The sequence below is a fragment of the Dermacentor andersoni genome, chromosome 1 (assembly GCF_023375885.2).
Source record: "Dermacentor andersoni chromosome 1, qqDerAnde1_hic_scaffold, whole genome shotgun sequence".
NCBI lineage: Eukaryota > Metazoa > Arthropoda > Arachnida > Ixodida > Ixodidae > Dermacentor > Dermacentor andersoni.
The window spans coordinates 33,945,701-33,973,271 of NC_092814.1; the positions used below are offsets into that span (position 1 = coordinate 33,945,701).

The 27,571-nt window shown below is 48.7% G+C and overlaps 1 protein-coding gene and 1 long non-coding RNA gene across 4 annotated transcripts in view; one reads left to right on the forward strand and one right to left on the reverse strand.

The window, feature by feature from the left end:
* Positions 1 to 27,571, reverse strand: part of Ae2 (anion exchange protein Ae2) — a 356,548-nt gene that overhangs the window by 235,390 nt on the left and 93,587 nt on the right. The gene's annotated exons all lie outside the window — the stretch shown is intronic.
* The window catches only part of LOC129380425 (uncharacterized), a 125,531-nt gene that overhangs the window by 60,706 nt on the left and 37,254 nt on the right, over positions 1 to 27,571 (forward strand). Inside the window, exon 3 of one of the 3 annotated variants that reach the window (XR_011892446.1) lies at positions 19,493 to 19,708. The exons of 1 other annotated variant lie outside the window; for it this stretch is intronic. This is a non-coding gene — a long non-coding RNA (uncharacterized lncRNA). Of the gene's footprint in view, positions 1 to 19,492; positions 19,709 to 27,571 lie in introns of those variants that run through there. One more of the 3 variants, XR_008608435.1, reaches the window with a different exon arrangement.

Here is a 27,571-nt window from a genome sequence, read left to right on the forward strand (position 1 = left end):
CCCGTAGTGATGGCTTAGTGGCTTTGGCGCTGCGCTACTAAGCACGAGGTGGCAGGATTAAATGCCAGTTGCGGCGGCCGCATTTCTATGTGGAGTGCAATGCAGAAACGCTCGTGTACCATGTATTTGGTGCACAGTAAAGAAGCCCAGATGGTCGAAATTAATCCGCAGTCCCCCACTAGGACGTGGCTCATAATCAGATCGTGGTTTCGGCGGGTAAAACCACAGAAAGAAAAAGAAGCCGTTAAAGAAAAGCAAACCCTTCCAAAATATATCACACGTGATATAGGATATATGCGGTAGGGAATCGCGGCATAAACATGAGCGCTCACTAACACTAGTTTTCTCGGGGCTTACCACTTTTAAGCACAGTTATTTCCAATGAAGTGTATTAGACTGAAATTTTCTGCCTCTGTAAGCATCTATGTCTGATGATTTCGCCAACAAGCTCGAGCACTGTATTACTTATAGTTCCTCACTTTCGTTTGTTGCCGTGTTTGTACTTTCTTCTTGTACCTACTCGCTTTGCCACATTTATGGAGTCCGCAGTTTACTAATATTACTTCATTACTTCTATTATTGGTATAAATTGTGTCGCTTTCAGGCCCTTTACTGTTTCTTTTCTGCTTTATTTGTTTGCCAATGAAACTGAACATTGTATGAGGCCCCTCCCGTTGGGCCAAAGATGTGGCTCGCAGTATCTCCAAAGACTACTACTACTACTACTACTACTACTAATTTACAGGTGTAGAGAGGGTTAGACGGTTGAGCATTCAGCTGCTCAATGCACTGGTGAGAGAGAGAAAGAAGGGAAGGAAAGGCAGGGAGGTTAACCAGACTTAGTCCAGTTTGCTACCCTACACGTGGGGAGGGGAATGGGGAGTGAAAGAGAGAGAGATATATAACTTAGGTGTAGGGTGTCTATAGTCGGGCAATCAAGTCTGTTGCCTTCAGGTAGTGAAAAAGCGCTCGAACTGCTTTCTGGGCTAATGAACTGTGAGGCCAGGCTCCCAAGATCTTTGCTTCCGTAAATGGCCTGTCATCCAGTCTATTCAAGGCACACTGGAGAGTCTGACGTTGATTATCAAAGCACTGGTAAACGTCCCATTCCACCAAGCAGACCACTGCCGTGCAGCAATATATTCCTGCGTGTTTCTTTTAAACGATACTCCATTTTTTATAAAGTAGCAGCAGGCTGATTATGTCCCAAACGCAAAGAGAAACTGGCTAGTTTTGCGACAAATTCAATACATTCTCACGTTCATCAACGGACAGATCGCGCAACTGTAACCCGCAGTGTGGAAGCTCAAAGGAAACGTTTTCCCGTCGGAATGGCAATTTCATTTTATGCGACGAGTTTAATGCGAACACCGTATGCACCTCTTCTGTCCGATAACTTTCTTTTTTTTTTCCTTCCTTAAGCTCCTCTTCTGCCCTTCTCTCCTAGGAATCGCCAATCCCTTTCACTAAGCTGAGTCACTGGCGGATCCAGAGGAGGAGCGGGCCGCCTGAACTGAAGAAACTTGGAGTAGTAGAGTTGCATAACTGTTCATTAGCTCCTGGTTTAACTAACATTTTCTTACTTTTATAATCATTTAACTCACAAAACATTGTAATCGCGGAAATGAAGCCAACCGGCTTGCTCGAGGCGTGTCCACTTTAATTTTCAGACTACCACCACGAGTTTTATATCTCCAAAACCTGCCATATAATGCATTGGTGTTCCGCATAGTCTTGTCTCGCAGTACATGAGGACGGCTTTCTAGAAAATTACGTGGAATGCCAATGCACTGTGCCTTGCCACAATTTGGCGAGCCGGAATCTCGAAACCGCCACTCAACCTCGCTACATTCGCGCAGGGCATGCGACAGGTCACGACAACCAATCGGGGGGGAAGGGGGGGGGGGGGGAGGTCACACGGGTAAAACGCCCGCGTACGGTGCACTGAGTGCACGTAATAGATTCCCCCGCGGTGGTCATAATTTCCGGAGTCCCGACTGCGGCGTACCTCATAATCAGATCATGGTTTTGGCACGTAAAACCTCAAAATATAATTTTTGATGTCAACAACGAGGCAATGTCAGTGCCGTTGGCCTCAGAACGGTGAACGAGACGAAGTTCGGTAATTGAATGCATTGGGCTACTCTCTTTCTGTTTATTGCATGTTTGTTTGCCTGGATAATAGCGCGCTTCCTTTTTATCCTTACAGAGGAAGAGGCAAAGCAGTGGTCGAAACCACGCAGTTAATTAAAGGGACACTAAAGCGAAACAATAAATCAGTTTAGACTAATAAACCATTGTTTGAGAACCGTGCGGGCAGTCATTTCAAAAGAATAGTTTGATTATCAGACGAGAAAATCAAGGTCGCAGTATCAGTATTTGAATTTCGCGCCGAAACTCCGACGCCGTTACGTCAGTGTGACGTTAGAGATTCCAAAGTATGTTTTCGCATTCGGGCCGCGTTGGCTGACGAAAGGTGCCCGAAACTCGCCATGTTTAATAATTGGTTCCTTCAGAACACAATGTAGTCAATCTATACAGTTATATAAGTAAGTAGGCCCTAGAAGATGCCATGAAAATCCATGGCGTCACAGCGACCAGGTGCGGGAACTTCAAGGAGGCGTCGCCACCCGTCTTTTGTTCTTCGGCATTTTCTGCCTTACCAAGCGTCTTATTGTGGTAAGAATGGTGTTTTTGGTGTTGTAGAAAGGTAATTTACTGATGCAGAAGAAATCATTTTTCTGTTTAGTGTCCCTTTAAGGTATGGGGTAAGTACTGCGAAGGAGGCGTTTCTTTCAGTTTGAAGATAAAGCGAAGAAGACTATTAGAGGACCAATCATCGAGAGGTACCAAGCTTGCGCGTGTCGCGTGTTTAATTAGTAAGCACGTTATCCCGCGCGCACAGGACAACACGAACACATCTCACGCGATGAACGCAGCGGACACTCGCTGTCAGAACGCTGCTGTGACGAAGAGCGGCCGCCGCGGCAAGTGAACTCCCCTTCATTCTGCTTCTCGCGTAGCCATCGCCTATCTCGAGCCGCCTAGCCTTCGAACTCACCGCAGATTACTTGTTGCATGCTGTCCAGTACAGTGGTCAAATTTTGGCGATTTTTGGAGCAAGTAACTGGACCGAAACGGTCGTGGCAAGCTAACTTAACGATTTCATTATACCATAACTAAAGTTGTTTGTCCCTTTCTTTCTCTCTCTGGAGCATAGTGTGAACTTCAGTGGACAACAGACGTTTTCTATAGCTGTCCTAGAAGGTACCACCAACCACCGTTTCTACACAACTACGCTTCAAAGATAGCGTCCTGCAAAGGAAAGTCTACTGCATTACCGGCTAAAGTTACTGCTTTAGAGCGTAGCTTTTCGTCCGTTCCTGAGGCGAGCGTCGGCGTAACCATGCGAACGAACTCAGCGAAGCATGAAAGAGCGAAGGCGTAACTCAGCGGGGGATGAAAGACGCGAGGAGGAGGGTATGGCGAAAGCGTAAGCAAAAATTCAGCGAGAATTACGATACTTAACAATGCGAAATTTGAGCGCAGCTCTATACGTGTTTTCATTTAGCGTGTCAATATTTTGTATTATGATTATTAGGTACGCCATTTAGGAAGAGAAAGCTGTGAGTAGCGTAGCTGGCGCTGACGATCTGTCTCGCGCGACACATTGCAAACGGAGCGAACTGTACGTGGTGTGATTGCCTCGACAATCGGGAAAGACAGCGCGGGAGTCGTGCGTGGGCGACATTCAGAGCAGACCTCCGCTCATACAGCGCTTTATTATCCATACAGACGATGCACGCTACTCTGGCGCCATATCGTAGCCATCGTCTCCGCACAGCCCGTCTTGCGCGGCACTACGCTTTTCTTCCCACGCTTTCGTTCCACCAACGACGAGAGTGGTCCTTCGTCGCGGGGAAATCGTGCCAGCAGTGCCAGCGGCGACAACACCCAAGGAAGCATCACATCGAGCCTTACGCCCTGACCACACGTACGCTTGCGGACGCGCGCAAGCTCGCGTCCGTGTGCACACGCATGTGCAAACGGTACAACACAGCTCGTACGCGTCGAAACAAGGCGCGATCTCGGTGAACAGCTCCCTCTGTTATCGCTCGCTTGGGCTGCCCCGCGCCGGCGCGCCTTGCTACGCAGCCACGGCGCGCTACGTTCAACTCTCATTTAAACAGATTTATACCATTCAAGAATGTGCTTCTTATTGTGCTGATCTGACAGCTATAAAAATATTACAATTACGTTTATATACATCGAAGCATTTTGAAACACTGTCGATAACAAAATACGAAGCGGCGTCCGCCAATGCGTCTATGAGTGAGCCCAGTGAGCGCGCGCTGTCGCGCGTCCTTGTGGATGCAAATCACAATTCTTCGCGAGGCGCAGCAAGCGCGTAGACGCGAGCTTGCGCGCGCCGGCAAGCGTACGTGTGGCCTGGGCTTTAGTCGTAGCCCTTCGCCATCGCCCTTTGCAGGAGCAGTGATTTCCGTCACACATGCTGGTACCGTGGACTGGCCTCAGCAGCTGACACCGCGGACGAGCGTAGCCCACCCCCGGAAGCGCAGATGAGATCGCCTACGCAGCTGCAGATGCCGTGGCCGCCATAACTCAGCGCATGCGTAGGCCATGCCTCCATGTTCCCCACTCCTGCTTACATTTCTCGCCTTTGGCGCGCAACTTTGCGCGGTTGCAAACTTTCGCGCAGCCCGGCGTGTTTGCGCGCCGTAGCGGTCTGACCAACGGTCCAGTCGCGGTGTATTCCATCGCGATACGACCTATGGCAAGCCCATCTGCAGTTTATGAGAACAAATACGTATGCTGGTCGTGGCTTCATCGGAATCGTTTTGCTTTATTGAACACGTTTCGGGCGGCCACTCACAGCGGAGGTGTGACGAGCCACAGCACGCCGACTAACAGCCCGGCAGAGGAGAACACCGTTACACGTTTAAATACACCGACTGCGGTCTGAGGTAGATTGATCTCACGGTAAGCGAAGCTTCACGGAAACAAAGTTCTGCGGTGCCGAACAGCAATCGTGTATGCGTGCGACTAGCGCGTTGACCGGGTCTATACGTAAGTACGTACGTACCATCGTGAGTAATAGGAGCGGGAACACGCGAACGCGTGTCAAATAAGTAAGAGCGATACGCGGACGGCGCTATCGAAAACAGAGGGGAAAGGGGGACGCTCTTCCGCTAATTGTTCGCACTCCCACCGTCCCTGCGTTTGTCGAAAACGGCAGCTTACGGCATTTCATTTCACTGGCCGCCGATAACACGGTTACGTGTGCAGTGACTTACAGGTAGTCATTCTTTTTTTCAGTCATGCTTTTTTTAGAGCGCAGCTGTTCAGCGCCCATTCCTGCGTTTAGAGTAAGGTATTTTCATATATATCCCCATAGGACCTCATGTATATATTATGCAGCGCATCGTGTCACGTGTTCCAGACAGACGTACAGATTTCCCAGGGAAGTACCTCGCGAATGCTTACGCTTCAAAATAGTGCAGCTATTGGCCACTGTTACGTTTCGCCTACGACGCGCGGTATAGCCGGCGCGGATGCAACGGACGCCGGGGCTTCGTTCAAAGCGGCGGACATTTTGGCCCGTTCAGCGCCGCCGATACGCCTCCCCGCCAAGCGCGTCCAGGCGTGTTTCAGTGCCACGTGTCTTCGTGTGTGCGTATGTGTGTGTGTGCCCACGCTTGTCAAAGCGCGGCAGCCGGGGAGAGGAGCTCCCCAAGAGTGAAGCGAGGAGGTCTGACCACGGCGCCGGCCTGGCGATGCGTCACTACACTCGTCTCAACCTGTCTCTCAGCGTGTCCGTGGCGCCGTCACGTGCGCCAGTGACGAGGCGTTCCTTCTCGCCCTCAACTCCGAGACTATAAGAGCAGCTGCCCCCGGACGCCGAGAGAGAGGCTCCGATTTCTTCTGTCGAGTTACGTGCTCTCCCGTCTCTCACTTCGGTCGACCTGACCGCCCGCTCTTTTGCGATGTTAGAATAAACCAGTTGTTCTGTTACCAGTCGACTCATGCTTTGCCGAGACCTTCGGATGCTTCCAGTGCCCCAGGCCGCCAGGCCAACGCTACCCTTGGGGCTTGCGACCCGATTGCAACAACGGGTGTCAACGCTGAGTTTGCAACAACTCGTGCCAGCGGTGCGATTCCAACAACTGGCTGGTAGCGGTGAGATCGCGACAACGGAGGCCAGCAGCGAAGAGATGCAGTTGACTGTATGCTGAGCAGCACAACGACCATCCGGGAGCAGTGCAACGAGCCCTGTGTGATGACTGGTTGCCTGCAGCGGAACGACTGCGCTGAATTCTTGGCTGCGAGGTTTGGTGAGTGCGGGACTTTCTTCTACTGAGTTTTGCCAGGCTTTTGTTAGTGTCAGAAACAGAGCTGGTAATTGTGGTTGTCGTTGCTGCCGGGTTACATTGCGGCAAGACAATAGTAGGCAGTAGAGAAAGCAGCATTCAGAGCAGCCATGGATTTGAAGTCGTTGCGCAAACCGATATTGCTGGAGCTTGCAAGAGAGTTGGGTCTGGATGTCTCAGACAAACTCAGAAAACCAGAACTGCTAAGGGCTATTCTCGAGTTAGAAGCTGAGGATGACGAGCTGTCGGAATGCCTTGAGACCATTGAGGAGCGGGCAAAAAGACAGGAGCGTGAACGTAAAGAACAGATAGAGCGAGAGCAACAAGAAAAAGAGCGCGACCGTCAACACGCTTTGGAAATGAAGCGTCTCGAGGTAGAGATGGAACGCGCTCGTAATGGAAGTCAGGCACACGGTGCAGGAGAACGAGTATCGTTCAAAATGACTGACCTGATGCGGCCGTTTAAGCTTGGAGAGGACATTGGTTTGTTCCTGGTTAACTTTGAGCGAACGTGCGAGAAGCAGGGGTTCTCTCGGGAAACGGCCACAGCGCTTGCTCACTTTGTTACCCGGCGAGGCGGCCGACGTAGTCGCTCGCTTGAAGAGAGAGGAGGCAGAGGATTTCGACCAAGTGAAATCGAGTCTGCTAAAAAAGTACAGGCTGTCCGCGGAGGCGTTCCGTCGGAAGTTTCGGGAAAATGAGAAAGGCAAAAGTGAGTCATATACAGAGTTTGCCTACAGGCTTATGTCAAACATGCAGGAGTGGCTCAAAGAAGAGAAAGCGTTTGGTGACCACGAGAAAGTTCTGCAGTGTTCCGGGCTAGAACAGTTTTATAGTCGGTTACCTGAGAACGTGCGGTACTGGGTCTTGGATAGGCCAGACGTTAGTACGGTGGCTCGAGCCGCTGAGCTAGCCGAGGAGTTTGTGACGCGTCGGGCTCGCGGAGCTAAGGACGGTCAAAAGGGTGAATTTGGCTCCAAGTTTGAGAGGCCAAAGTTCACGCCCATGAGAGCAAAGGGGGACAAACGTAGTGCGGATGCGAGTGAAAGCAGTCCGACCGAACGTAAGGAGACGGCGGCAACCGAAGCCGAACGCAGAAAGCGGTTCGAGAAGAGGCAAGCGCGCGTTTGTTATACGTGCCAGAAGCCGGGTCACTTTTCGGCGCAGTGTCCAGAAACTAAAACAAAAGTCGTGTTTTTGTCTTTATGCAGCACTGACGAGAACATGAAGCTTCTCGAGCCTTACATGCGAGACCTCCTCGTGAACGGGAAAGAGTGCCGAGTGCTTCGCGATTCCGCAGCTACAATGGATGTAGTTCACCCCTCTTACGTAGAACCCGATATGTTCACGGGCGAGTGCGCATGGATCAAGCAAGCCGTGGAAGCTCACAGCGTGTGTCTGCCCGTAGCAAAAGTGCTGATTGAAGGACCTTTCGGAGCGCTTGTGACGGAGGCGGCCCCCAGTACCCGTACCTATTTTCGAACAGGTCCGATCACCTCCTGCGCGAGAAGGGGCTTTTGTTTGGTGAGGCTAGCGTTCAGGCCTTAACCAGATCGAAGGTTCGGGAGCTCGCTGCAAAGGCAGTAGTTTCGGGGCCGACGTTGTCGAACAATGAAAAAGGGTCAGAGGCGCAGCAAGCAGATATTCAGAGCACGCCCGAACTGAATAAAATTGAGCCTGTAGCGTTAAAGGCACCAGATACTGGAGAGGAAAATCCCGATGCGGGAAAGTTAGAAGAGCTATCTGCAGATTTGCTCATCGCGCCTACGTCAGATGGACTTAATAGGTTGCTAAAAGTCAGCCGGTCGGCTTTGATAGCCGAGCAAAAGAAGGATGGCAGTCTAGAAAACATCCGCTTAACTGTCAAGGAAGGTATCGCCAAGAAAAATGCTCGCTTTGTGGAAAGAGGTGGGGTCCTGTACCGAAAGTATCTAGACCGCAGAGGAGTGGAGTTCGATCAGCTGATCGTGCCTCAGTGCTACCGTCAGGATCTGTTGCGCTTGTCGCATGGGGGTTCGTGGTCCGGACACCTAGGAGTTAAGAAAACTAAGGACCGTCTCTTGCAAGAGTACTATTGGCCAGGGTGTTTTCGGGACGCAGACCACTTTGTGAGGACATGTGACACCTGTCAGCGGGTAGGCAAACCAGGGGACAAATCGAGGGCGCCGTTGAAGTTGGTGCCTATCATTACGGAGCCTTTTAGACGGCTCGTTATTGATACAGTGGGACCTCTGCCGGTAACACCCACGGGGTACAGACACATTTTGACTGTGATCTGCCCAGCGACAAAGTTCCCTGAAGCAGTGCCGCTTAAAGAACTCAGCTCAGTTGAGATAGTCAATGCACTACTGTCCATATTTGCGCGAGTTGGTTTTCCTGCGGAAATCCAATCAGATCAGGGCACAGTGTTTACTAGCGCTTTGACGACAGCCTTTCTCGAAAGGTGCGGGGTAAAGCTGTTACACAGCTCAGTGCACCACCCCCAGTCGAATTCCGTTGAGAAGCTCCACTCCGTCATGAAGCGCGTGTTGAGAGCATTGTGTTTTGAACAACAAACTGACTGGGAGCTGTGTCTGCCTGGGGTGACGTTGGCATTAAAGACCGCTCCGCATGCGGCTACGGGGTTTTCGCCAGCTGAGCTAGTGTACGGTCGCTCGCTGCGTTCTCCGCTTCGCATGCTTCGAGACGGATCACTGCCCTCTCCAATGGCTGCAGACCATCTCTTCCACAAATGGCCACCTCCTGCGCTGGAGCCTCGCTTTGCAACAACATTCCTTTGAGGTGCGTTACAAAAAGGGGAGTCTCAACGGTAACGCCGATGGCTTAAGTCGAAGCCCCTAACGTGGGAATCAGCCTCAAAATTGTTTGTTACTGATGTTTTTCTTCCTGAGGCAGGATTTTTAACATATTGCTTTTGTGTAGTGTTTCAAAGTGATGATGTGCTTTCTAGTGCAATTTTCCGATTTATGGACGCGTTCTGAGTGCTGCTAAACTACTGTAAGGAACTAGGCAGTAGTATAAAAGGGGAAAGAGCCTGTCGGGGCTTAGTGAGGGTTGTGCCGTGCTTGCTGACTGAGCGGTTGACTTTCGGCGTAGTTCTAACGCTTGCCGGGAACGAGAACAAAAATGTCAACTCTCCCGAAGTCACTTTGCAGTGTCCTGTGTGAACCTGAACGAGAGAACGAGGCCTTCTCTGTGCGCTGCGCTCAGGAAACGCCGAAGGACGACCGACTTCGGTTATGAGCATCATCAAGCGACATCCCTCCGGACAGCGGATGCAGTCCCCTGACCATCGGGATCTCCTTCCCCCGGCGGGGCGGTCTGTTACGTTTCGCCTACGACGCGCGGTATAGCCGGCGCGGATGCAACGGACGCCGGGGCTTCGTTCAAAGCGGCGGACATTTTGGCCCGTTCAGCGCCGCCGATACGCCTCCCCGCCAAGCGCGTCCAGGCGTGTTTCAGTGCCACGTGTCTTCGTGTGTGCGTGTGTGTGTGTGTGTGCCCACGCTTGTCAAAGCGCGGCAGCCGGGGAGAGGAGCTCCCCAAGAGTGAAGCGAGGAGGTCTGACCACGGCGCCGGCCTGGCGATGCGTCACTACACTCGTCTCAACCTGTCTCTCAGCGTGTCCGTGGCGCCGTCACGTGCGCCAGTGACGAGGCGTTCCTTCTCGCCCTCAACTCCGAGACTATAAGAGCAGCTGCCCCCGGACGCCGAGAGAGAGGCTCCGATTTCTTCTGTCGAGTTACGTGCTCTCCCGTCTCTCACTTCGGTCGACCTGACCGCCCGCTCTTTTGCGATGTTAGAATAAACCAGTTGTTCTGTTACCAGTCGACTCATGCTTTGCCGAGACCTTCGGATGCTTCCAGTGCCCCAGGCCGCCAGGCCAACGCTACCCTTGGGGCTTGCGACCCGATTGCAACAACGGGTGTCAGCGCTGAGTTTGCAACAACTCGTGCCAGCGGTGCGATTCCAACACCACGCTTCGGTGCACAAACTTATCAGTAACCGCAACATCAAACAGCTTTATCAATGTGCGATGGCGATGCGAAGTTGTGCACTCTGTATAAAGGGACGCATGGTGGCAGTGCCAACAGTTATTAGAACAGCGTACTCCTTTCCACTTTGTTTCCGACGGCGGCCGCCGCATATCGCCCATAGCAGGGTTCCAGAGTGGGGGGGGGGGGGCAAACCACAGACGATCTGACCCTCTCTCTCTCTCTTTTTCCTTTATATATATATATATATATATATATAACGAAGGCCGGACCCCGGCCGGAACGTAGGAAATAAAGCATCGTTTCTTTCGTACGTGCGTCCTCAACCTACAAGTGCCTATATATTACTATTTCAATAAGTGAAATAGCCTGGTAATGCTTCTGTCAAGTGTATTTAACAGACAGTGACCTATTGATCAATCACACTTGGTGAACCATGGCAGCCAAAAAAAAAAAATGACGTGAATTTGCATTTATCTCTCGCAACTATATAAAGTGTCAAGATGATACAGGCACAAAAGGAAATGAGTGGCTCACAGTGGTCCCAGATCTCGCCCATTAGCAGCAGTACAGTGCACATAAGAAATGCCCATTTGCTATGAAGAATTTGAATAATTCAACAAAGAATTGTACTTGCTGTTTAAGTCTGCAGCATAAATGTATCGCTAGTCTAGGTAATGGTATTATCGAGGTTATACGCAACGACGTATAATCTACATAAAATATTTACAATATTCACACACAAAAAAATTGAATCACCATCCCGGCCCTGCTACAGTAAATGCCCAGCCAATCTGTTGAAAGCCACAACTACAACTGCTGAGGGGAGTATGCAATGCTTTATTGCTTATAACCCCCCTCCCCCTCACCTCTCCCCCAACTCAAGTTCCGCTAGATTTGATATCTGTTGAGTTCACAGTTCTTCCAGGGCAACGGGATAAATTCTTTGTTCGCAAAACACATTCATAAAGCTCGGGATAGCTTACACGCGTAATTTAGTACAAATCTCATAATTAGTCCCCTATCTTCGAAGTTTACCTACATATTTCCCATAACGCGCATTTTATTTTCGCCAAATAAGAAAAATGTCTTGTTTAGTTCACCGAGGACATCGCTGAAACTAAGACGGAACGTGTTATGACGCCTGAAAATAAGGTAAGAGAAACAACGACTCATTAATTATTTGCAAAGCTTATGACTCGACCAGGAACGTAAAAATTTGTCGCACATTGCTGTTACCATGTCACCCCTCCTTTCCACAAAATATACACCTGCTGTACAAAGTCAGGGGCGCCTATAGCACGTCGCTGCGAGAGCACAGGCTCAAGCTGGGACACGCCGCTAGGAAAAGTCCCGGCGGCTATGCTACTTGCTCTCGCGATAACCGATGGGCCAACTCGCGAGAGCTCGGGCAATCTCCTTCGGCTTGGGCCTCCGATGAGTGCGGCTCGGCGTGGTACGACCTCGCGCGAGCGCTAGGCACCCGTCCTTCGGCTTGGCGTCGGGACAGGATCAACACGAGGTACGCGCTCCCCGCACGGGAAAAGGCACCGTGCGTGAGCTCCGTCCGAGTATCAAAGGTGTCGGCGGACGAGAGGAGCATGTACGTACCCGGCGCCGTCCCAAGGGAGAAGAGAGACACGCTACCGTCACGACAGTAGCCACCAGGGGGCGCATCGTGACGTTGTAGCCTAGAGTTACTGTATATGCTACCACAGGTGGTAGCATATACAGTAACTCTATTGTAGCCCTCACCGCGAAGCATCGCGAGTGGAGCGCCACCGCTGACAATTGGTTCGGAGCAATGAGGGAGTGAGGTGTAGGGATTGCAGAAACAGGTGCAATGCGCCCTATACCTATGTCGGGACACGGGAAGCATAGCTGATAGCAGCCATATCACACGATCTAATACTTGAATAAAAACAATTTTTTTGCAAAGGCTTTCCATAGAGTTTCCACAGTGTACCACCAATTTTCGTTCAATTTGTTCTTGGCGGTTTTTATAGTTCTGCCAGGGCAACGGGCTCAATTCTTCCCCGCTCGTTAGACATGCTCAAACACTTTGGGTGCTAGCATACGTAATTTACTGCGAGAGAGAGAGAGAGAGCAAATGATAAATGATAGGTAGGGAGGTTAACCAGGACTGAGCCCCGTTGGCTACCTTACACTGGGGAAAGGGAAAAGGGGACGGAAAGATTAAAAGAAGCGAAAGCCCCCATTACCCATCTGTCTTGAACTTTACCTCAACATCACCCATTAACTTATCCTTACAGTCACCAAACATGACGCTGCCTCCTTTGTTTAGTGAGGACACCAGGCGAAACTAATATATCACGCATGAAAAAGTATGAAGAAAAAAGATGAGGGTTCAATAATTATTCGTAACGCTTTTCTAAATAAGCCAGAAAGGGTAAAACTACGCGACACATTGCACTTAATATGCTGCATACTCCTTCAAAGTATAAAATATCTCAAATGCAGAGTTCTCTTGGGACATTGGGAAACCTAGCTGATAGCAGCAGCATGATACTTTCGAACACTCGCTTACAATTTTTTTAAACGCCGTATTTGATCAACACGTATTTACCATCGCACATAAACTTGGCGTATTGTTCCCCTTATGTTTGCAAATTTTGACCTCAATTGCTATTGTAAGTATGCCAGCGCAGTCGTCTGAGTCTTACACCGCTCGTAAAAAAGACTAATAACGCTATGGACCACTTGCATACGTATTCTATACTGGAAAATGCACATTTAGCCCACCGATTTGGAACATTGCCTATACCTTATTCATAACATGCCCCTAATTTTCCCTAGATATAAACAAGATATCTTGCTAAGCCCACCGAGGATACCGGACAAACTACGAATCTAGTAATATCCCCTTCAGTCACGGCGTAGACGTTTGTGGACGCGACTTATTTTTGCCATTACTGCGCAGGGGTAGCAAGGAATAGACAATGAACATTAAGCTTTGCGTAAAGCGAACATTCTACTGTTATAAAGTTCACTCATTTCACTTATGAGTGAAATTTATAGCTTCACACGACCGCTTTCATGGAAACACCACCGTCTTCGACAAGACATATGAAGTGGGGCGCTTCAGTAGTAATTGCGAAAGATTATTTCTTCCCTTGTTGTAATGCTTGTGCCCAATAATTAACCTGTGCATGTAATTCGAGCGGGTGATTCAACACATTTAATGAAGAAACGTAGCATGACTGTCTGTACAATAAACGAATATTTCATTATTATGTAATTATTATGGGTCACTAAAATGCACATTCTTTCACCTTCACTTGCTTTCTATATGGAGTCTCCAGCTACCTTGGGATGAAATTATGTAAATATTACACATTTATAGATAGTCGATCGTAATTCGTGACTGGAGGTGTTTCACGAAAACAAACGAAAAAAAAAACTTGAGGGTTTAGTAATTATCTGCGGCACGTGCATTTAAAGCCGGAGAGTGAAAGTTTCGCAACGCACTGCGCCTAAAATTTTTCTATTTGCACGGAATTTCATGTCCGTATCTCGTGCGTTTTGGGAGTCTAGGAAACATCTAGATTAGCGGCAGTACGACACCCTGTAACGGTGAAATTAGTAACTTTCTACAAAGGCTCCAATGAACCTACACAGAATAAACATAGATCGCTTGTCACTCGGAACATTATTTCATACGTCAAATAAATATAAACACCGTGCCCCGCATATTTTAGCGAGGATACCGGGGGAAAACAACTAAATGCCGTGTAAAACGCATAAAAATTGGGATAAAGCGGCCAGTATGCTACTGTTTTCAGAGAACATAAGCAATCTGCACAGTGCAAATTTTCGGTGCATATCACCAAAAAGTGGGCCTATCTTTTCCTTTTTTCAATATACGAAATACGTGCTGTGTTTCCTCCTACCGGGAAACAAGTAGTATAGTGCAGCTCTTATTCACAAACAGCCTGAAGATGAAATCGTCAGTCAGAAGTGACACGACTTCAGAAGTAACTGAAGTCAGTGTTCTATTGGTATTGAAAAGCCTCTGCGAGTTCGACCAAGGTCGTTTTCATGAACATATCTACGATAACTCGTGATTACACAATGAAATTACGTGGACGCAGGGGTACTTTCTTCTTTCGAGCCTCGTTCACTCTCGCAACGCATCCACCAACCTTCACTTCCCCGCGCCCCTCGAGCACACAGATAAGATTACTGCAGTAAAGGGGGCTCGTCCCTTTATTACTCACAGCAGCCGCGCCTTTCCCATCCTACCACACGGCTGTTTTACGTGCCACAATTGCATCATCCGCTGTCAAAAGCAGAAACACTGCACAGCTGTCACTGACGGGCAAGCTATTTATCGTCACAGCGGCGTCTTTTTTAAGACACCGCTGTTTCACGCATTGAAGCACGAAAGTAACTGGAACGCCGATGCATTTCGACGGACACTTTGAAAATTAATATCTCAGAACTGGTGCTGTTCAGAGAATTCGTTCTAAGTGGATACGCCTTGCGAACTCAGCGGCTATAATTCGTAGACTGAAATATGTGGCGTAAAGTCATAATTAAGAAGTTAATTAGTGTAATTACGTTAATTATTCTATTGAACATTTTGATTTCTCGCAGAAGTAATGGCCGCCTCGTCGAGTAATTCAGATCTCAAGGATTATAATTGTGCTATCTGCTATAGGCAGTCTTTACAAGAAATTGGTGCAACTGAAAAAAAAAACATACCTTGTATATCGCCGCACGAGACAGACTGATTGTCCGCGCCAGCCAATATATCGCGAAATGAAAACGCGTATAGAGCTGCGCTCAAATTTCGTATTAGGGAGTATCGTAATTGTCGGTGTTTGTTTTTGTTGTTTTTTTCGTATTCCATAAAGCAGAGTAACGTGCACCACGCCGTATCGAAACTTCTGTTTTCAAGCTTACGTTTCTTAATGTGGTGACAGGAACTTTGCCTGTTGGACCGAAAGAAAACTGTCCGCCCGTATACTCACTGGAGCTGGTCCACATGTAGTGCGCTGTAATGAACATTCTGTATCTTGTGAAAAGCAAAAGTAATCTCAGTTTGAAGCTAAACATTTCGACACAATTACCTGTCTGGTTGGGAAATTGATTAGGACTTTCAGACTGACTCCCAACCAAATAAGTGAATTGTATTAGCCCGACGTTTCGAGGCCTGTTCGGCTCCTTCAGGGGGTAATCTTCGGAGGTGGCGGTGAAGCTGCACACCGAATTTTTTTTTTTTTTTCGCTCTATCGCAGTGTGTGTTGAAAGCGAGTATGAATACGCCGCTGCGTTTGCGTCAAGCCTATTTCACATGCTGCGAGTGGAGCGGAAAAAACTGGTGCAGAGGGCTCATTTCACATGCTTGCCATTCAACAATGCGACTGGTGCGACGCCGAGGGTTGCTTGCTGCCAGGTCTTGTGGTACACGCCGCGTAATTATATTAATGTAATGAAAAAAAAAAACGCGTGTGTTATAATATTATTGATCTATCTTTATTAGGAGCAAATAATACGCGTGTTTTGTGACTTACAACGTTTTCAAGTCTAAATTTTGTTTTGGAGTGCGCAACGGCGGTTCCTGGAGTTCAGTGCGAAGAGACACGGCGTACGTAAACAGCTGTTCGCAGCTGGCTGTTCAGCGCTGTGTGTTGACTCATGTACCTTCTATGTCCGCGTCGTTTTGCCTATGCAACAACAAATTACAAGATGGCCTATCAACAAGCCCATATAGCTACCCTCACCGCATGTGCAGCATTCGGCTGCAGCAAGATCGTCCTGTCAGCGCAGCGAGAACCTCGCACTATCCGTGCTCAGCGTCATCTTCTGAAGAAATAACGCGCGTATATCACTCGTGAATGCGCATAAGCGGTGCCTGCTCCTACAGCCATATTCTTGCACCAAACGCACTGGCAAGCACCAACCCTGAAGCCCATGTCCGCCCTTGAAGGAAGCCGCAAATGATATGTGTGTGGTTGCTGAACGAGGAATGTAATTTGTAGTCTGAAATTCACTATTTTCCCTGACCTACATTATAGCACACATTCTATTGTAGACGCCTACACGCTACATGTTTATTGTGTTAAAAGCCTTCGGCAAGGTACAGCAGAAACGCTCCATTTTTGAAATCAAAGCAATGATAACTGATTCCTCTGTGATCCACTAGACAGCAGCGTTTCTTTGAAGCCATCTTTAACACACTGTATGCAACAGCAGAGCATCCTGTTATGTTCCAGTACATTGATGAGTTCTTCGGGCAATAGCGCTTATTGTTTTGCCTATATATGAATGATCTCCCCGATGACATTTCATCTACTTTGCATCAGTTAATCGATAATTGTGTGATATATACAAACTAAGTTCATGGTGCAATGGCATATCATGTAACGCACATGGCTTTTTCGATTATTGTTTGATGTATAGGTAAGTTGTCATGTGACTGTATCTTACAGCGCAACCTGGACAAAGTTCATGGTGCACTATATGGCTTATAAGTATAAAAACTTCGACAAGCAAGCACACAACTCCTTTGCTACCAGGAAAAGCTCTCTAGGGTTAGTGTATAAACACTGTTCCTTTTATAATTATTTGGGTGTTCATCTCACTTGTTTGTCATGCGATACTTAACAGCCTGCCAGCTCTACCTTAGGTTCTTCTCTTCGCTTACACAATTTTAATTAGCTCAGAGCTCGAATATGCATCCTTAATAGAAATTCTCATTCAATTAACCTGACAAAACGTTTGGGACCTTTACAAAACAGTGCAGCTCGTCTTATTCTTCAATGAAAATTAATTTAAATTCTGGGGTTTTACGTGCGAGAACCCCGATCTGATTATAAGGCACGTAATGTAGTAAGAGACTTTTTATTAATTTTGACAACCCGGGGTTTTTTGATGTGCACACAATGCACAGTGCATGGGTGCACAGTACTTCTATTTCTGAAAAATAAACACCATGCAAATTTGTCAGGTGTACAAACTACGCAGGGCGTGCAGAAGCAGAGCCACATTAATTAAAGCGCACCGCAGGGCCCAGGCGACACTACGGAAGCGGTCACACGTCAAATCAACACTTCTGTGCCCGCCACGGTAGCTTTGCGGCTATGGCATTGCTCGAGGTCGCGGATTTGATCCCAACCGCGGCAGCCGCATTTCCACGGGGCGAAATAGAAAGCGCACGTGCACTTAGATTTTGGGACACGTTAAAGAACAAAATTAATCCGGAGTCCGCCACTACGGCGTGCCTCATAATCCCATTGCGGTTTCGGCACGTACAGCCCCATAATCCAATTCAAGTTTAATACTTCTGCCATGATGCGATGTGCCATGTGAGGCAATGACAATGCTCAATCCTCTCAGAGGGTAATGAAATATGGCGCACAACAACGCCTCAGGCAAACACTTCTCCCTTTGTGTTTTGTGTACTACGCAGACAAACAGCAGTGGTGCACGCAAGGTAACCTTTAAAGGGGTTGGGACACCAAATTTTGAGGCTATAAAAAGCATGTTGTAGGCTGCTTCCGTATGCTTTGATGTCTCCACCCCTTTAACATTAACTCACCACTCTTGTGTTAGACTAAACGTTGAAGAAATTAGGCTTTTGCCGTCAACATCACCGCTAATTATCGTCAATCAAAGCAACCAGCACAGAAAGCTTCGCTTACATCGATTCCCACAGTGCCTGGGATCTGCATAATTTTTTAGCTGTGACTCCCATCGAAATGCGACTGCCACGGTTGGCAGTTCGAACCCTCACCTTGTGTTAGTAGCAGAATGCCAAAGCCATTGTGTCAGTTGAATAAATTGAAGAACAATTTCGTTGTCGACAGATATGTGTTTTCTTTTTTCTTGCCTGTATATAGGTAAAAATTGCAACAAATGAGTGTGCCATCGCAAAAAAAAAAAAAAAAAGCTGCAAGTGGCTGTTTATTGAATAAAATGCATATTGTGCATACCTGAAATGCAGAAATTTCTTTTAAAATCACAAGTTGAGGTGTTCTTGCAAGTACATGGTACTTCGTACTTAGTAATGACAGAGCTAGGATATCGTTATAAGGGTTTACACACCAATAAATGTGATCACAAACTGATTAGAAACTTATTATAAACATGTTAGACAAGGATATTTCTGCACACTCCATTAGGTTTAAAGGTGCAAGTAGCCTTTATACTTAAAGGATGCAATCATTCACAGGAAGGGACGCAACTGGCAGTACACTGTAAAGTTTTGATTTGCTTTTGTTTGACGTATCGTCTTATACTGTTTCACCTACATAAGAACCAGCTGTCTGACTGCTTTTTGTATTGTTGCACGAGTTCTACATGACGTTGCCGGAAGGTGCGTCGTCCCTCTGCCACTATAGCAAGCCAATAATGTTACGTAACTGTATAGTTAATTACCGGTCAAAGCAAGGGTTAATACAGGGGCAGCAAGGATACAAAGTGCGCAAGATATTCAATGTTTATTGGTTTCTGTGCACGAAAAAAAAAACAAGATGTTCCATTAGAGAAGAGATACAACTTAATGTGCAGAAAATATCTGAAGGCTAATTGACGACGCTGTTTAATCAAGCCACGGATTTAAATATGCTGTCGTAGAAAATTTATTGCAATGGCCTGTACGTTTGACATGCCAATTTTATTAAGCAGGTGAGGTAAGATAACCTTTCAAGATGCACCGGGAAACTTACGCGCGAAAGGAAAAGAATGCAACTATACGGTCGCGCGTTCAGAGCAACGTTCAAACTCCGTATACTCAACTGTCTTGTCATATGCGCTTGCCGAGGTTGCAATTATCTAAACTGCTCCGTACGCGTGATCTCTGTACGCTACTTAACACTTAAGAGAATTCTGACGACCCCCACTTAGTAATTTTCACGAGATCACCTCACACTATAGGGATGGCAGGAGGTCCCCCCCCCCCCCCCCCCCATCAGAAGCTCAACCGAGCTCAGGCAGTGACATTAAAAGTGATTCAAACTAATTCTTATCCCACACCTTTTGTGCTTAACAAAATTGACCAGGATTTGCCCGCGAAATGTAAAAGTTGTGGACACACTCCGTGTCTATTTGATCATATGTTCTGGCTGTGCCCCCAAACAAAAGGCTTCGGATCTCAACAGTGAGGAGGACTGGAGTCGGCGCATATGCAGCGAAGTCCTCCAAGATCAACTCCTGGCCGTCCTGAGAGCTCACGACACCGGGAAAGCCATTGGCCTACCGGTGTCTACGTGGGTGGAGCCACCGACTTAGCCTGGGGGCTTTTGCCCTCGGGCCCTAATTTCTCTAGACCAAAAATAAAGTTCTTGCCATGCCATGCCAAAATGCCATTTGGTCTTGTGGGGATCGAACACCTTGCAGTATTGGCAACTCGCAAAGGTGTTTAGTAAGTACTAGATCTATGGCATACGAAGCAAACGTGAATATGTACTTCATTTACTACGTAGCATATCAACGAACGCATAGAAATGGGATAATGGAATATGCGGTACGAGTGTTCTATTCTCCTTTCACGGTTCGGTGCCACGTACCGGATTCGGCAATCCACGTCTCCAAGCATTGCACTTTTTGAGCGAGACGCCATTTCCCAAAACAAACCCTGAAATAGCTCTCGGCGCAATTTCAACGGAAAGTCGCAGCGAGCGCTGCGATCGGTGCGACGTACGACCAACCGGTTGGTCGCAGTCGAAAAGGGGAGGAGGATCGGCACTGCGACTGCGATTTCTGTCGCATGCAACGGAAATCGCACTTCCGGTGCGACGAAGATCGTATCATGTGAAACAGGCTTTAGCCGTGGATGCACAGCAAAGAAAGTCATGTGCCAGACGCAACCAGAGCTGGGAGGCGCAAGGAACGAAATGATACAAAAAAAGAAAAAGACTGAGCCACTGAGAGGACGGCAAAATGACGACTACAAATCTGAGTGCTGGCTTTCAGTGCCCAAGTTGCGGAGCCGTCACACCTGCGGAGACAAAGCCACACAATTCACATGGAACACGAAGCTCTTGCGTATGAACGGCTCCTTTATTAATGTTATTAGAACAACACAAAAGCAAAGCAGCGCCACATATATGTAGTGCTCAGTGAACGAAACACGATACACGGAGCGCGCGGCTGCCGGCGCTTTCTTGCGCCGACGGTGAGAGCTGAGTGATCGCCGTGGGACCGAATGCAGACAGAATGCGACGCAAAGGCTCTCGCTTTCACCGTGCACCCCGATGCATCGGCTCGGTGTCCCCAGCAGTCGGCGCAATAATAGCCGGCGGCCATGCGTTCGAGCTACTACGTATACGGATGCTTACAGACCGCGCATTTCCAGGCTTTCCGCCGTTCCGTCTGGTGAGGCCGCGATAAAAATCAAAGGAGCTGAATGACCTCACCAGCTTCAGTCATACTTCAGTAACTGTTCGTGCACTCAAAAAGTTCACCGATGATTACTATATTACATAATGACAAATTTGTTTGTCGCGTTCTCGCGATATATTGAGACATCGCACCGATCACCGCACCGACTGGCAGAGCCACAACGCGTGGCGCTATACAGAGACCAGCCACAGTTGCCGCTTCCCAGCAACTACAGCTTATGCAACCGTAATCTTTACCGGGAAACGCTTGCGGCGAACGCTAGGCGCCAAAGCGAGGTGTCTTGTTCTTTTCTTTCTTTCCCGTGCGTGCACGGCTGGTGCCACCGCTACGGCAGGATGAATGGATGGATGCTATGAGCGTTCCCTTTGGAACGGGGCGGTGGGTTGCGCCACCAAGCTCTTGCTATTATACTGCCTAATGTCCTACTTAAGTTAAACAATAAAAAAAAAATAGAAAGAATAAACACTATGAACTCCCACACCCAAATTTTCTGATCCCCTATTGCTAACTGTGCTTTTGTACGTCTCCGTTTTTTGTCGTTTCCCTACTTTTCGTCCACCATTCCTCCAATCGCCTCTTACTAATGCCTATTGCCCAGACATGATTACTTTTCCACTGCTCCCGCTGAACCCAAGGGCTTCAAGGAGGCCGGTGGTGCCTAAATCGACCGCTGGGTAGACGTCTTCAGATTCTAATAAGACATGCTCCATTGTTTCCCTAGCTTTACCGCAGCAAGCCCATGCTTCTTGTTCCTTCTTATATCTCGCTTTATAGGTGCGTGTTCTAAGGCATCCCGATCTCGCTTCGAAAAGTAATAAGCTTCCCTTTGAGTTATCATAAATTGTTTCTTTCCTGATTTCGTTCTTTCCTGTTAAGTAGTTACTCCCATGGCAGGTTTCCTTTCCATTGCCGCCATCCATGAGATTACTTCAGCCTCTCTGACTTTCCGCTTGACCGTCTTTGTTGCTGTGTTGCCCACCCTACACGCCGCATACTTGCTGGTAAGCTTCCTAGTCCTTTCCTCCACTGTGACTCAATATTTTTCCTGTACAGATAACTCAACACTCTCCCAGCCCATTTACTTTCTTCCATATTCCTCAGGCCTTCTTCATACTCAATTTTACTGCGAGCTTCCCTCACTTATGGCTGGGAGTGGCGTTCACGAACGCATACTCCTACCGTATGGGAATGGCCGAGAGCCCGATGTGCGACTCCTGTGGGTGCGAGGAGACCATCGAGCACCTATTGTGTACCTACCCTCGCTACGATGTCCAACGCCTCTCTCTGCGGGCTACTTTACACCGACTGGACTCGAGACCGTTCACCGAGTCAAAGATACTCGGACCGTGGCCACACCCGTCACTGGCTCGAAAAGCGATTCGTGCACTAGTGCAGTACTTGAAGTGCACCGGCTTAAGAGACCGTTTATAGTGTCCTTGTGTATGGTGTCCCTCCCACACGTACTCAGTGCGTACTCTCTCCCTTTCTTCCTCTTTCTATTCCCCTTTCCCCCACTCCCAGTGTAGGGCAGCAAACCGGATGCTGTTCTGGTTGACCTCCCTGCCTTTCCTATCCTTGTTTTCTCTCTCTCTCTCTTCCCTCACTTCAAAACTAGTCCAGCCCATATCACCCTGCACAGCTTCATTTGTAGCCTTCCCGTGAGCGCCCAATGCGAGGCGACCCACTGACCTTTGGCCCCATCGAGTCCGCATTGTACCCCTTATTTAAAGCAAACAACCGCATTTCCAAAAGTAAGCCCTGGAACCATTACACCTTTCCACATACCTCGGATGACCTCGTACCTATTGTATCCCCATAGCGCTCTGTGCTTCATTATGGCTGCATTTCTCTTCCCCTTCGCTGTTATTGTTTTTTCCTGTGTTTCCATATATCTGTTGTTAGATACGGGGCCGTTTCCTGAGCCTACTTCGAGTTCACCAGACCACATCGAATCGCACCACAGCTAATTGAGGAGCGAAGAAGCACGGATGCCACATTCCCTAGGCGCGGCACGAGCAAACAAGTTGGCGGACCCCACTTCGTGTGCAGCCGGTGGAGCTATTCACTGCTTGGCTCTTCCCGAAAGCGAAGAGAGAGCCTGGCACTGTTCCGGGTAAAGTGGGTCCCGAAGCAAGACGGCTGTAATGCGCCGTGACAACCTGGCGGCGTCGCCCCCTGCCCTCTATGGTGACGGCGCATTGCAAGTCAGCAAGGCAAGACCGCAGGGAGAAGAAAGCCCTCGGACAAACACAGGAACAGCGACCCTCTCCGCCGGGTGTGACACCATTGCACGGGCGCCTACCATTGGCCGAAAATGACGACACCCGAGCGGGCTCGCCGATTGGCCGAAAATGGCGTCACCTGAGCGGGCTCTCCCATCGGCCGAACGTGACGTGTCTTCGCGACACCGAAGGGCTTAAAAGACGCAGACCGGGAGCAGCAGGAGAGCATTCCTAGAGCATTCCTGGATGCATCTCTTTCGAACTTCTTGCGACGGGCCGCAGCGTCCGAGTTGCTGCCGGCCCGTAGTGACTTTACTACTGTTAATTGACGCTCACTGTAAATAATGTAAATAAACCTCCCAAATTTTCATCCCGACGTCCTCCTCAACTCTTACACTGTTGCCCTCGTTTATCCATATACCAAGGTATTTATATTCTGTTACCCGAGGTATTTCCTGGCCCTGTATCTCCACTGTCTGTTCACTGTTTTCATTGAATACCATAACACCTGATTTTCTAAGACTAAATTTAAAACCTACATTGTTGCCTTCCTGTCCACAGATATTAGCCAGACGTTGCAAATCACTTTGCTGGTTAACTAGCAACACAATGTCATCCGCATAAAATAAACCTGGGAGCTGCTGCTCTACTACTGTACCCGCCTGTTTGTATGAGGGATTAAACCCGATATTACTTCCTTCTAGCGCCCTCTCCATCCTCACCATGTACATCATAAACAGCAGCGGGGATAAAGGGCACGCCTGTCTCAGTCCCTTGTTGATATGAACTTTCTCCTAGCTTCTCATCCCCTCCCATTCAACGCAAACGGTATTTTCTAGGTAAATCTCTCTCAAAAGCTGTAGACAATCGTCACCTAAGCCTTGTAGGGGTTGGAGGAAATCCCACCGCTGGCGCCAGTTGTAGGAGTTGAGGAGGACTTTGGGATGAAACACTTGGGAGGTTTATTTTACATTATGTACAGTGAGAGTCAAGTAACAGTCGTACAGTCATTACGGGCCGGCAGCAACTCGGACGCTGCGGCCCGTCGCAAGAAGTTCGAGAGAGATGAATCAAGGGATGCTCTGGAATCCTCTAGAATGCTCTTCTTGCTGCTCCCGGTCTCTCTTTTAAGCCCTTCGATGTCTGGAAGACGCGTCATGCTCGGCCAATGGGAGAGCCCGCTCAGATGACGCCATTTTCAGCCAATGGAAGGCGCCCGTGCGATGGTGTCACACCCGGCGGCTCCCTGCGGTCTTGCCTTGCTGACTTGCAATGCGTCGTTACAACGAGAGAACGGGGACGACGCTTGGGCCCCAATTGTCCGAGGGCCCTCTTCAAAGGCGGCCGGGGCGACGCTGCCAGGCCTTCCCGGTACATCACAGCCGTCTTGCTTCGGGCCTCACGTTACCTGGAACAGTGCCGGGCTATCCCTTCGCTTTCTGGGAGAGTCAAGCATTGAATAGCCCAACCGGCGGCGTACGAAGTGGGGGCCTTCAACTTGTTTGCCCGTGCGCGCCTCTGGAATGTGGCATCCGTGGTTCTGCGCTTCTCAATTAGCTGTGGTGCGAAAGAATACCCCACAAAATTTTGCGGTCTACGTTGTCGTAGGCTCCTGTAATGTCTAAAAAAGCCACATATAACGGTCTGCTTTCTACTTTTGATATTTCAATACAGTGAGTAAGAGCAAATAAGTTATCATCTAAACGCCTACCTATTCTGAAGCCATCCTGAAGTTCTCCCAAAATGCCATTATTCTCTACCCAAGCTTGAAGCTTTAATTTGATTGCCTGCATTGCTAGCCTGTATATTACGGATGTAATGGACAACGGTCTATACGAGTGAATTCTATCTTCCTGCCCCTTACCTTTATAAATTAAATTCATTCTACTTTGTCGCCAACTGTCTGGTATTTGTCAATCCTTTAAAGATTGTTCCACTGCTTTCACCAGAGCTTCCTTATTTTTCCAGCTAACCCTTCAACACGCTGCACGAATTCCACGTACCCTGGTGACACTCCCTCGGCTGTCACGTCGGAGGTCTGCGTTCCATTGTCACGCACATTCTCGTTCACAATGGCGGCCCTGTTCAGCTATTTCTCGGCTGCTTCAAGTGTCTTTTCAACTACCTTCCGTGCATCACGCTCCCTGTTTAGCTCATTTTTGAGCTCTTGCACCTGTTTGACAAGCTCTTCCTGGAAGCCTCCATTTTCTGCAGCCTAGTATCGACATCATATTGTGTGCCGGTTGGTTCGATGCCCTCTCCATTCTCATCCGTATCCTGATCTGCCTTGAGGGATCCTTCGCGCACTGCCTGCTTTCTCGGCTTTCTCGCCATGTATTCCACGGCTTTTTGCAAATATTATAATATTATAATAATGCTACTACTGATGCAAATACTACAATACTATACCACTATATCAATGCAGAGCACGTGCCTTTTAGCAAGAACCGATACGCACAGGATCCAAATCCTCAAAATGTCGCAAAGCAACTCTCAGCACTATTTCAAAAGCAATCAATGCCGCTGAGACCGAAGGTATGACACGCTCTCGCACGCGCTCAACCACGCGACCACGCTCTCACTTTCCTACCAAAAACGCGCACAGTAAAACCACCTAATAGCTACTAATCTTGCCACCTCCAAGCTACTATTTAAAGACTACAAACACTCAACGTCCCAACCGGCTGCACGTGTTGAAGCACGTGGCGCGAAAGGACGCTCTAACAATCCTGCAAAACCAAATGTGCACGAAACACACCCGCGCACCCGAAATACGTGAGACAAAAAAAGAAAGAGAAAGAAAAACCGTCCAATTACTATTTAAAAGCAAAAAATCAGCAAATAAGAAACAGAAGCAAGCTCAAAGCATGCACAAAAACTTATGATTTCGTCGCCGCCACGGAGCCCCGAAAAGCACGTCCATTCGCCACAAAATCCAAACCAAAACAGGTGCAGATGCGCGGATGTGAGCGCCGTCTGGTGGTGCATCACAGTGGCTTCCGCCGCTTTCATCATGCTTCCGCTGCACCCTCCTCCTCCGCTTTCCTCCTCGCGCTCTCTTCGCTCGCCAAATTTCATCCCCGCTGCGCTGCGCGTTCGCAAGCCTCATTTCCCAATACCAGTTTTCCGAGCCGGGCGCGCCGCTGCGATCACGATCGATGGAAATATTTATTGGACGCGCTTAAAGGGTCCCTCACCAGGCCCCATAGCAAATTTTGGTTATATGCTGCAAGTTGTTACGTGTCTCTAGGAAGCGCTCTGCAGCAAAATGTTTTCAAACCGGCTCATTAATAGCCGAGATAGTAATTTCAGTGCCGCGAACCCATGATTTCAGCAGGCGAGCTCCACTGCCAAGCGAGACACTTTTTCCACTCGCCCCGTCTAGCCTTCGCAAGCGAAATTCCTTCCCGGCGTTCTCCCATACCGGACCTCGAAGATTGCGTGACGTATACGTCACGGGCCCCGGCTTCATTTTTTTTTCTCCTCGCTTTTTTTTTGCGGCGCTGCGCACTTTTGCTGACGGCGTCGCGCGCGAGCTGTTGTGATTGTCTCGTTTCGCGCAGCGCATGAATTTGCGCGCTGTGCACGAGGACACATGACTAGCGGTATAATTCAGTGCTACACGAATACTGAGGCAGACACAAGCGGATCGCAGAGCATGATCACGCGCTGGAACACGGTAGAAAATGGCATAGTTTCTGTATCTGCGCACGTGACTGCACTACCGTGGGAACAAGCAGACGAAGCGGAAGTACATCTCTCGCTTCAGTGCGAAGTAAAACAAAACCAGGCAGACATTCCGTTTGTGTGTCTTATTATTTCTCTAAACTTCAATTCGTGAATTCAAGCAACAGATCACACAAATAACAGATGTTACCTTGAATAATTGTCTAAGTCACGTGTCTCGATGACTGACGTCACACTGCGAACACGAGTACGTAGGTGCTGGGACTCGTGTACGTCGCCGTCCGGCTTGGAGCGCGGTCGCCGCGAGGCAACGGGAAACCGCGTTCAGATTGAAATTTCAGACCTTTCCGCGTCGCGTAGCGATGTAAAGCCCAGATCACAGGTACTCTTGCGGACGCGCGCCCGAGCATGTGCAAACGATGCGGCATGGCTCGTAGGCGTCGAAACGCGGCGTGATCTCGGGGAACAGCTCCTCCCTGTTATCGCCCGCTTTGGCTGCTTCGTGTCAGCGCGCCTGGCTACGCAGCTACAGCGCGGTACAATCAACTCTCGGTGAAGCAGATTTATATCATACAAGAAAGTGCTTCTTTCATATTTTTTTGTGCTGATCTAACAGCTATAAAAATATAACAATTACATTTATGGATATCGAAGCATTTTGAAACACTGTCATAACAAAGCACGAAGCGGCGTCTGCCAAGGCGTCTGTGACTGAGCCCAGTGAGCGCGCTGTCGCGCGTCTTTGTGGATTGAAACCGCCATTCCTCACGAGACGCGGCAGGCGCAGGACGCGTAGACGCGAGCTTGCGCGCGTCCGCAGACGTACGTGTGGTCTCCGCTTAATGTTTACCAGGAAATGCTGGCCACGAACGCTATGCACGAAGGCGGGCTTTCTGGTAAACGCGGCCTC